Source organism: Drosophila obscura, unplaced genomic scaffold, assembly GCF_018151105.1.
Source record: "Drosophila obscura isolate BZ-5 IFL unplaced genomic scaffold, ASM1815110v1 contig_39, whole genome shotgun sequence".
In the NCBI taxonomy this organism is placed as follows: Eukaryota; Metazoa; Arthropoda; class Insecta; order Diptera; family Drosophilidae; genus Drosophila; species Drosophila obscura.
Window position 1 is genome coordinate 23,452 of NW_024542827.1, and position 12,332 is coordinate 35,783.

Sequence of the window (12,332 nt, forward strand, 5' to 3'; positions counted from 1 at the left end):
AAAAATACTTTTTGGAAGGTTGCGGGCCCAACTGCCAATTGGAAACAAAGAAAACGAAAAGGGGTTGAATTTTTGGTACCTATATGTGTTCCTTTGGCATTGGACCAGCAACGGTATTTTTCAGGTACAATTGGGTTTGAGTCGTTTTGGTCAAAGGGCTGCAAGTTGACCGTTTATCCATAGATTTTAATGAACAATACCTTAAACGACGCTTAATAAATGCGTCTATCTAAAACTAAAAATGTTGGCCATTTATTTTTTTTCGACTTTTCCAGTTTAAAGTAAAATTTTTGGAAAACCAAAAAAATGATGAAATTTGAATTTGAAATATCTTCCAGGCGTTAAGCCGCAGATACAAAGTGTCTGGGTACGATTTATAGTTGCATTTGGCTGCTTTTCAGAACTGAAAAGTTCTATGCAACCAGATATAAGAAACTTAAGCTATGTGAAAAATAGGAGCACTACCTCTGAAAAAAAAACATTAAAAAAATAACAAATTTTAAAAAATTCTTAAAAAAAAACTACACCATAAAAAAAACTATAACTCGTTAAAAAATTTTAAACTCCGAAATCTATAAGAAAAAGTTATTTTGGGCCACAGCCTAATTCTAGTATTGACTAGTGTTATTAGATCCCTGGTCGCAAATAGCTGCTCTTACCATTAGCCCTAAGGATTGTACTTGCTCAATATTAGCCGTCACCTTTTCCATAAGGGCTTCGTGTTTTACACCGGTGGCAGAAACAGTATAGCTTAACACATATTTCCAGTTTTTGAATAAGCCTCTAATCATGAAAACATAGACTTGCTGCCCCAAAAGGCTTTTTGTATTTTGGCCATCATTTTCGTAGCCTTGGATTTCATCTAGTGCAATATTATAATGAAGACCTCATCTGATCTTAATTTCATCAAATAAAAGCACTGCTTCTTTTCCCTTAGTACTCATTCCTTCAACTATTGTCTTTAGGTTACTAAGTAAATCAGAATTAAATCCAGGTCTCATGTTTTTTAAAATAGCCCATCGCGCTAACGTGCGTCTCGATGGCAGTTTTAAATTTAAAACATCTCGAAGGTATTCGTAAGTCCTTGACGAGTAAATGTTAATATTCTGCGCAATTACTTTTTCTGCTTTATACATTTGTATAGTTTTTCCCTCCTCAGAAACATGAGACATACTATCTATTAGGGAAATAATATTTGGTTTTGTTCTAGTTGTTCTGATCCTGAAACGCCTATTCTTGCGATAAAGAATTCTTTTTAAGGCCAAAAATTGCTTCTTTTATTTGTAAAAGCCTTCCTGTCTTTTCTTTTGATCAGCCAATATCTCATAATATTTGTTCCTATAATATGCCTCGTTTTGCTCTTTTTTTAAGCAATTTCCACAAAACTCAAAATCAGTCGATTCATTATTTTGTAACGGAACTTCAGGCGTTTCTAATCCGCACTGTTGCTCTACATCGATTGGTATTATATTATGCACATCGGCGAGTTTAATTCTCTTAGCCGTCACAAATTTTCCTATTGATTCAATGTCTTATATATTTTTTCTGAAAATTCATACTGATCACAAAGATCTGCATTAAATAAAGTTAATAAAGTATTTTCAGACAAGTTTAATGTTGGAATTGCTTTCGACTTTAATCGATTGTTTCCTAACCACTCGGCCTCAAAATGCCGATCGCAAATTTGTGAAGTTCCCTTCACCAAATTGCTATCCAAACTACAAGCCTGAACCCTTTTATTGAACATTCATGAATTCTATGGAAATCTAAATAATGTCACAGGGAAATCCGGCGAACTATTTCTATACCCTCTAAGGCAGGAAGAAATAATGCATTTCACCCCGCTTTTTTTTATTTGTTTTTGACTATCGGACGACATAATTAATTCAAAAAAAAAAAAAAACTATGTAGGTGCTAAGTAACTGAATAAAATAGGAAAATAATATAACGAATATGAAATATAAAAAAATAATATATGTAAATATAAAGAAAATATTAAAATATATGTATGTATATCACCAAAAATGCAGCAACGGCGCACTACTTGTAGTCCTACTAGCATATACAGCTATAAACACAAACACTCAATTACACTCGGACAAAAAAACGGTTAAAAGTTAATTGTTAAACATATAAAGAATTAATTATAATTTGGAACGACCAACCAGCGGAAAATTCGGCTCACTTGTGTCTTTCTCATCAGATTCGCCCGCGCTTTCCATCATGCACGCATCCATCCCTATACATCCTCACATCAAAATACATCCCCATACATCCATGCACAAACACCATGCAATTGCGAGCCCTTTGGGTTGCCATTCAACACCAAGCCAACTGTAATTTTGAATACCCCCATAGAATGAACGAATATGTATAATAAACGGATATTAATTGATTATAATTCATAATCGACTTCATATTAGAATAATTGCATGAGGGTATTAAAAGTGCGCGAATTTGACAAGTAATTTTAAATATAAGCCAATTATAAAAAATCAACATAGATATATACATGTATATAAAAAGATTTTGGAATGCAATTATATGGATCGTAAAAACAGGTCTCTGAAAAATACATATATGTAAATTTATTGAAAAAGTTGATATTACGGCAGCAACGAAGTCGAAAGCCGACGGCACTTGCACAATATTTATGCTCATAAGTAACAATCAATGCATGTATGTACATATATGATAAATAATTGATTTAAGGTAAAAAATCAACATATGTATATACATATACCAATTCTTTGCGTCTATGGATAAATATATATAAAAAGAAAGAAATATATATAGAAAAGTTCTCTGAAAAAAAGGAGTTTGTTGACAGAGTTTCAAAGTCGAAAGCCGACGGCATTTGCACAATATGTAATCTTAAAAAAAAACCTGTCGTAAATTGGGATACATACATATGTATGTAGATAGTTTGTTTGCTTAATGGCAATTTATTTATAAGTATGGATGTTGAACTTATTATATATATTTCTTAGCTCCAAGTACAATTTGTGGTACAGTTATGTTCTTAACTATGTGTGTGATTTTCGTACGATGCGTGGCTGAATTACGACTGACTGTCTCTGACTCTCGACTTCGACTGATCTCCTTCTTTGCTCTCGGCTCTCTCAGAGCCGAAGGCTGCCTATACAGACGACGCGACGAAACTACGGCCGCTTCGTGTCTCTCGTGTCTCCATTCGCCTCGGATGGGTCTAGCCAAGGCTTCATATACTCTGAAACTGTAGAAGTCTTATAGGGTCCCTCAGTATCTCCAATCTTCTCGACTTCGTGCCTTCCATGATTCTTTACCTTGGTAACTTTATACGGCCCTAGATACTTTCCTTTTAGTTTTAGCCCAGTACCATACTGAGTACGCTTTATAGCTACCAAGTCATTTTCCTTGTACTGTCTATCTATCTTCCTGTTTGAGTCAAAACTCTTCTTATTCTCCTGCTGTATCCGTGCTATGTTCTCTAATACTTCCTCTCTAATCTTTTTACGCTCTTTATCAAACTCTTCTATTAGCGATTGTTCTAATATTTCTTTTATGTTCGGGTCAATAGGTATGCGCATGTCTAATCCAGTTAATATCTTAAATGGCGTTGTCTTGGTACTTCGTGGCTCAACACTGTTGATCATCTGCTGTACCTTTCCTAAGTGTTTGTACCAACTCCCAGAACTACCCTGACACAATTTCGACAACATAGGAATCACTATCTTGTGCATCCTTTCAACTTGCCCATTTCCTCTTGGAACTCCTGTGGCGATCATTAAATGCTGAATTTTCTGCCCCTCACAGTACTCACGGAACAAATTGGAAGTAAATGCTGCACCTCTATCCGTCACTATTCTGTTCGGATTACCAAAGTTAGTTGCCTGAACTTCTAAACACTTCACGACCTCTTCAACGCCAGTACTACGAGTACCATACAACCAAACAAACTTGGAAAAACCATCAACGACTACCAGTATATAATTATACTACTTTTTGGTCATTTCCATCGGTCCAACGTGATCAACGTGATAAGTTAATAGTGGCCTGTCGCCCTTGTCTATCGGTTGCAAATAACCTTCACGTTTCCCTGACTTTTCATTAACGATGATTGAACACAATTATTTACTACCTGCGATACTTTATCCTTCAATTTTGGAATATAATACGACTTTTCGATTATCTTTCTTTTTGGCTGAAAAATGCCCTTGGTTATGAGCTATCGATATAATCTCTGTTTCCATTAGAGCTGGCACTACAATAAGCTCCCTGTCTGGATCCTTAAACAAAATCTGATTCTGAATATAATAATCCTCATATTCTTTGTCCTCAACAATACCTTTAACAGCCTTCACCCAATCGTCGGTTAGCTGAGCTTCTTTGAGACGATGACTAATGCTTTCTTCCAACATAAAACAAGCTACACGACTTAACGCGTCAACGTGCCTCATCTTCGTGCCTGAGCGATGTTCAATAACATAATTGAAATCTTGCAGGTACATGGCCCAACGTGCTATCTCAAAGGAACATCTTTCTTTTTTATCGTCATTGTAAACGCATTACAGTCTGTGACGATTTTGAACTGTATACCCAAAACATATACACGCCATTTTACTAACGCTTCGATAATTGCCAGAACCTCGAGATCATACGAAGGATATTTTTCTTCACACAGCTTAGTCCTACGACTCATGTACTGAACAGGATGGAATTGGCCGTCTTCCAAACTCTTTTGCAATAACACGGCTCCGTATCCCCATTTTGAAGCATCAGTGTGGATTTCTGTCTCCAATTTCGGGTTGTACATTTCTAAAACAGGCCTACTAGTCAATGCTAACTTTAGTTGTTGAAACGCAACTTGATGGACCTCCTTAAATTCAAATTTAACATCCTTCCTCAACAGATCTGTCAACGGCTTTGCAATAGCAGCATAACTCTCAATAAACTTTCGGAAATAAGAAGTCAATCCTATGAAACGCTGTACTGCCTTCTTATCACCTGGCACTGGGAACTTTTCGACAGCCCACGTCTTCTCATCGCTTGGTCTTATCGTATTATTTTCTACTATATACCCTAGAAAATTAACCTTTTGTTGTAACAGCTGACACTTGCTCCAATTTATACGTAGCCCATTCAATTCAGCTACCTTCAAAACTATTCTCAGCTTTAACAAACCCTCTTCTATGTCTTGACTCGAAATGATTACGTCATCCATATAGACTGCTGCTTCGTCATTCTTCACCAAATCTCTCAAAACTGCCATTATAAATCTGGTAAATACCGCTGGGGAGTTCGAAATTCCAAATGGTACATATAAAAATTCGAACTGGCCCTTTTGAGTCACAAAAGACGTATATTTTTGAGACTCCACTTCTACTGGTACATGGAAGAAACCATTCGTTAAATCCAATGTGGTGAAATACTTTGCACCCTGCAGCTTCTCCAACACTGTATCCATATGTGACATTGGAAAGTTATCGCGAATTATTTTCTCGTTAAGCTTTCTGTAGTCACAGCATAACCTTTTGCTGCCATTCTTTTTTCCTACCAACACTACTGGTGATGCGTACTCCGATGTACTTGGCTTTATAATCTTCTGAGCCAACCACTCTTCCACTTGCTTATCTACGATTTCTTGCTCACACATCGCTAAACGTCTTGGATGCTGAAAAACTGGAATCTCATCCGCTAATATGATTTTCATTTTGACAGATGCATCAACATTCCTCTGAGGCTGGTACTCTTTGACCATACTCATAACTGATCTGGCATCTGACTCACTGAGATGCGATACGTCCACTGAGAACTCCTTCTCAACTTCATCAATACTTGACATGCAAATGCCTCCAAACTCATCAAACAATTCCTCACATGACGACGATTCTACATTATTTGGTTTCTGATCCTTTTCCTCAATAAAAACTCTACGAACAAACTTTGTTCCTGCCTTAGAAACTTGCATATCAACATGATCAAGAATAGTCCTTCCTAAAATGGCTTCAAAACCAATATCCTCGTCAGGTATGACATGAAATTCCACCTCCATTTCAATCTCATCCACTTTCACTGGTATCGAAAAGCTACCGAAAGTCACAACTTGACTATCTCCAATACCTGTTAAACATTTCTCGCGGCCGATCAGTTTAACATTTCCGAATTTCAAGAATACACCTCTACGAATTAAACACAAATCTGCTCCCGTGTGAAAATACCTGTCGGCTTGGCAACGACTTCCTTATCTCGAATAATGTTCGTATTGATCCTCCTTTCTTGTCCGGTTTCGACCTTAACTTCACAATTAGCAGCACGGTGCCCTGGCTTACCACACTTAAAACAACAAAAATCATTTTTGGGACAGTCTTTCCTCAAATGCGATTTTTCCCCACACTTAAAGCATTTCTTGAAATTCTCTGCTATCGAATCTTTTTCCGAACTCTCAATTTTGATACCCTGCAACCAATTCTTGCTTACTGGCTTGGATCCGCCTCTTGATTTCTGGTATACGTCAATCTGAAATTTAAGCTCCTTTATGTTTCTAGCTTGGTACAGCATTGCCTTATTTGTCCTTGCGTCTGGGATACCATCCACAAAATATTCGATCAAGCTAGAATCATCTAGTTTAATTGGCTTGGCTATCTCCATTAACGCGTACAAAAACTCATGCAACGACTCTCCCTTTTTCTGCTGACGCTTCTGCAACATCCTATGTACTTCCACTGACGATAGTTTTACACTAAACTCTTCCAACAGAGCTGCCTTCAACGAACTCCAATCACGAATATCACGCAAACTACGAGAAAACGATTTTGCGGCACCAGCCAACAACTGCTTGGCATATATGAATATTTGTAATTGACTCCACTGAACAGTAGATGCGCATTCCTCCAATTCCTCTATCCATTGATTAATGTCGGGGTTATTAGAACCAGAAAATTGTGACACGCTACCTTCCACGTCTTTCAGCGTAAACCATGATCTATTCTCTAACTGTCGTGCACCTCGTTGGACTGCCACGGTATCGTCGATTGCTGTAACTACAGACTCATCATCTGAACCTTCATTTTCATCTTCCTCAACTTGGTAACCGAAATGAACTAACAGTCTATCTTGCAAATCGCGTTTCCGACCCGTCGTCTGTAATGCAAGCTCTCTCAACTTAACTCGCAAATCTGCGACTCTCAGTGTCATAATCTCTTCAACTTGCATCGTGACGATTTAAATACAATTTGATTAATATTAGCTTATATCTAAGAAATTTAGTTAAATCAAACAATATAAATCAAACGATATAAATCAAATAATTAAGGTCTTAACGTTGGCCTGTTAACAATCTTCTATGTAAACACAGCTTCTGATTTCGCCTTGACAGCCTCTGTTAACGATCGCTTCTCTGTTAACACTCACCTCCCCTTACTAGGGCTTTACCCTTGTTTCGCTCGTAGAACTTTCCAGACTCCAAATACGACGCACACACACTGCCACATCCAGATCTCGCTTGACTGTCGATGTTGCTTTGGTCGTCCTCTCTTTGTTGCCTTCCCAGCAGTTCTGGTGCGGGCCAGTGTCCCATACGGGCTTGACTACTGTCTAGTCCCGCTGGACTAGTCGCGGGCTAGGCGAAGCTGGTGCAAAGAAATACACGGCAAGGGACACACGTAGCCCATGCCTAGCTCGCACGGTTTAGTCAAAGGGTCAGAAAAGGTTGATGCAAAGAAATGCCACTGCCTGCAGCACTTTGCTGGTTTGCCTAGCCCATGGTTGACCCAAGCTGATGCAAAGTCATGCCACTGCTAGCCCATGGTTGGCCTACGCTGATGCATGGACTGATGCATAAGCAGAAAAGAGAGAAAAAGAAGGAACAGCTTCGGACTCAACTGAAAAACAAAAAAGAGACAAAGAAAATGCAAAAAAAAATTGAGGCCTTGTGCATTTTACTAGTGTAATTTTTCTTCTTTTTCTCTACATTCTTCTGCCATCTTCTTATTCGAGCGCGTGCATACAAATTTTTTCGTTGTCGCGAGTGGAAGTTTCTGGAGCTAGGTAATCAAAAATATTCATAAATCTAATCTAAATTAATTATTAGCATGCTAATGCATAGACAAAGTGTTTATTTATAAAAAGCATATGTATATACATGTAGGGCATATTAAAAAACAGTGCTCAGCTAAATAAAAAGGAGTGAAATATTTTTGAGGCTCCGCTGTACATTTTGTGCTTTTGCGCCTTTTTTTGAGCGGCAGGCCGTCATCGGTAAGTAATAAGCAAAATCCAATTTTAAATAACAATATTTAAAATATTTCTTTAACTATATTTTCAGCATCGCTTGAAATGGGAGAGCCTGGACCAGGGGTCACACACCTGCGCCATGCTTTACACCTTCAAAAGAAGCGGGTGATTACAAAAATAAAAAAAATTAAAAATACGAATAATTGTCAATAGTTATTAAGATTTAGATTTAGGCCGCCCCCGGGCTCAGTCCATGGTCTGGAATACAAGCGCCCCCACTCTGGGCCGCGCCAGCTCGGATGGTCGTCTCTTCGCCGCTTGCCTTGCTTCGCTGTTCGTTGTTCGTCGTTGCTTATGCTCACGAATACAAGCGCGCTCGGATGGTCGTCTCTTTGCCGCTTGCCTTTCGTAGCTCACGCCTCTCCTGAGACGCAATGCACAACAACAACCAATGTTCTTTGATTTTTGCTGTGTCCTCTGCCGTCTCTCGTCGCTTTGTCGCTTCTGCTCTCGTTGGAACGAACGCGCTCAGATTGTCTGTCTCCCTGTAGCTCGTCCCTTCCTTTGTCCTTTCCCTGCAACGCGCTCAGATTGTCGTCTCTCTGCTCTGCGTCCTTTGCTGTCTCACGTCGCTTTGTCGCTTCTGCTCTCGTTGGAACGAACGCGCTCAGATTGTCGTCTCTGTGCCGCTTGTCTCCCTGTAGCTCTAGCGTCCTCTGCCGTTTCTCGTCGCTTTGTCGCTTCTGCTTTCGTTGGAACGAACGCGCTCAGATTGTCGTCTCTGTGCCGCTTGTCTCCCTGTAGGTCTAGCGTCCTTTGCTGTCTCTCGTCGCTTTGTCGCTTCTCGTGCCCTTGAACATCTGCATACACTCTTGCGTTTTTCTTTTCGACAATTGTGGTGTTGTCTCTCTCGCACTTGTACGCCAGACTCCGCTTCAATTTCGCACAGCGACCGATTTCCAGTGCACACAGTCTCGTGTTCGCCAAATCGCTCCAAAAATACACACAAACCACAGATTTAGATGTAGTCTTGGGCTTATATCCCGGACGAGCCCCCAATTTGTAGATAGTTTGTTTGCTTAATGGCAATTTATTTATAAGTATGGATGTTGAACTTATTATATATATTTCTTAGCTCCAAGTACAATTTGTGGTACAGTTATGTTCTTAACTTATGTGTGTGATTTTCGTACGATGCGTGGCTGAATTACGACTGACTGTCTCTGACTCTCGACTTCGACTGATCTCCTTCTTTGCTCTCGGCTCTCTCAGAGCCGAAGGCTGCCTATACAGACGACGCGACGAAACTACGGCCGCTTCGTGTCTCTCTCGGTCCTCCATAACCTACATGTATATGTAAAAGTGCAATTTCAAATAAATCAAACAAATAACAGCTTTTATTTTATATATTGTAATTATTTCCCACCCCCACCCACTCTGCCCATTCCTCATTTATGTTGCAGCAGGTCAGTTCAGGTTGCTATATCAGCCCTCAAAACAAAACGAAAAACCAATTCAAGCGGCCAAAAATTGTAGAGCCCACACCCAAGCACAGTATGTGTGAATACATGGCACACACACATTTACGTAACCTGGAAACGAAACTCAAAACGAACTCAAAACGGTTTCGGAAAATAAAAATTCATAAATATTTTGTCGTGTCTGTGTACACACATTGCAATTCTCGGCTTGCTTTCGCATCTTGTCATGAATCGAACATGTCGAAAAAATGCCAAACGTCTCAGCACCACAGCCGAAGGCCCTGGGGGTTCTATGCAACACAGATGGCCTTCCGTCATGTTTTATAGGCTGTTTATATTGGGACTGCGTCATGCTTCTTTGCGTTTTGGCGAAGACGCATTTTTTTTACATATGTAGGTTAAGCCACTAACCATACAGTGTGTTCAACGAAAGGGGCGCAGGCTGAGTGTTCTGTCCCGGCTCCCAGCTTCGGCTCTGTGAGGCTGCCTCGTGGGCGGCCGCCATGTAGCCATGAGCGAAGCAAGCCAATGTATGTGTAAACAACACGACAAAATTTTGTATCAATTTATTTCCGAAACCGTTTTGAGTTCGCAGGTTACAAATGTGTGTGTGCTGTATCACACATTGCTTGTGTGTGGGCTTACATTGTTGGCCGCTTGAATTGGTTTGTCGTTTTGTTTGAGGGCTGATGTGATGTAGCGATCAGGGCCGGTCAACCCCCGGCCATTATATTATTATATTATATATATAATATATATAAATATATATATTATATTATATTATATATATTATATTATATTATTATATTTGTATTCAATATTTGGAGTTCTTTTCAACAAAATTTTTTTTTATTTTAGGGGGGCCCTAGGCCTGCTAATCCGGCCTGGACCTTTCCCGTCGTAAGACTTCATATTTTCTTGGTGTGTTCTGTCGCTCGACTCGACTTGACGCGGGTCGTGGCATTGACGAAGCCGAAGCAGAGGCAAGCCGAAAGGAGAATGAAGAAATACCCCGCGCGCCCGACGAACAACAGCTTTTCAAAACAAAACGAAAAAATATTTTATGACGGCTTCGTCAATGCCTCGACCCGCGTCAAGTCGAGTCAGCGCAAACACACAAGAAAATATGAAGTCTTACGACGGGAACAGGTCCGGGCCGGATTAGCAGTTGCTAGGGCCCTCCTAAAATAAAAAAAATTTTGTTGAAAAGACAAAACTCCAAATATTGATACAAAATATAATAATATAATATAATATATATAATATAATATATATATAAAATATATATATATATATATAAAATATAATGGTTGCCCAGCCCGGTTCGGCCATCCGGCCCTGAATAGGTCGCTACATCACATCAGCCCTCAAAACAAAACGACAAACCAATTCAAGCGGCCAACAATTGTAGAGCCCACACACAAGCACAGTATGTGTGAATACATGGCACACACACATTTACGTAACCTGGAAACAAAAACGGTTTCGGAAAATAAAAATTGATACAAAATTTTGTCGTGTCTGTTTACACACATACATTTGCAATTCTCAGCTTGCTTTCGCTTCTCGGGTCATACATGAACGGCCCAGTCCGACCCGAATGGCCTGGCTCCCACCCGTGTCTCAGCCTCACAGAGCCGAAGGCTGGGAGCCGGGACGGAACTCAGCTTGCGCCCCTTTCGTTGTATGAACTGGCACATCTAATACTGTATGGTTAGTGGTTAAGCATAGGGCCCTAGTGGTGGCAAAAAGTTTCGTCGGTCTCTGATTCATGTGCGTCTATTCGATATATTCGATTGCTTTTGCGCATTTTTGCACTTTTCTGCCTAACAGCGCAACTATCACCTCTAAGAATAACAAAAACTTGTAGTTAAAAAATCAAGTTTTGGCGCTAAAATGAATGGTTGTGCAAAAAGGTGAAAATATACATAAAATCATGAAATAAAATACTTGAAACTGATTGTATTATTATCATACGACATTTTTAGATTCCTCTGATGCCATTATGACACTGCTGGAGACGAACTTCGATGGTTTTCATAATTTTAAGAAGAACTCCCACAAGCTCTACAAAGAAATTTCTGAAAATAATAAATAAATATGAGAATCAATTCTCTTTCGTCCATTTTCTTGTCGTCTTGCATAATTCTGTTGATTTCTCAAAATTTGTTTACTTTCCTTGTCATCAAGCATTTAACAGAGCCAAAAGCAGCAGCGAGGAAGCGCACTGGGATAATTACAAAAGTAAGACAGTAAGGTTCAATTTCGCTGGATCCATTACAAATCCAATGTCGTTTGGAAATATTGAACTCCTATATTGAAAAAGCAATGGCCCTGCAGTCCGAGATCGATGTACTAGACCCAGATAATTCAGATAGGGCGGCGTTGGAAGAAACGTGTGTGATCACAAAGGCTCTGTACATGTCGGCAGCGACCAACAGATCCCCTCAATTTGCCAAAATTGAAGTTGCCGAAGTTCAGCGGCAAGCATGCGGATTACAAACAGTTTATTAGTCTGTTTGAAAGTTTGGTAGATTCCGACCCGTCGTTGTCCAATATAGAGAAGTTCAACCATCTCATATCGTGCTTGTCCGATGAAGCCTTGGGAACCGTTAAGGCGTTCCAAATGTCAGATGC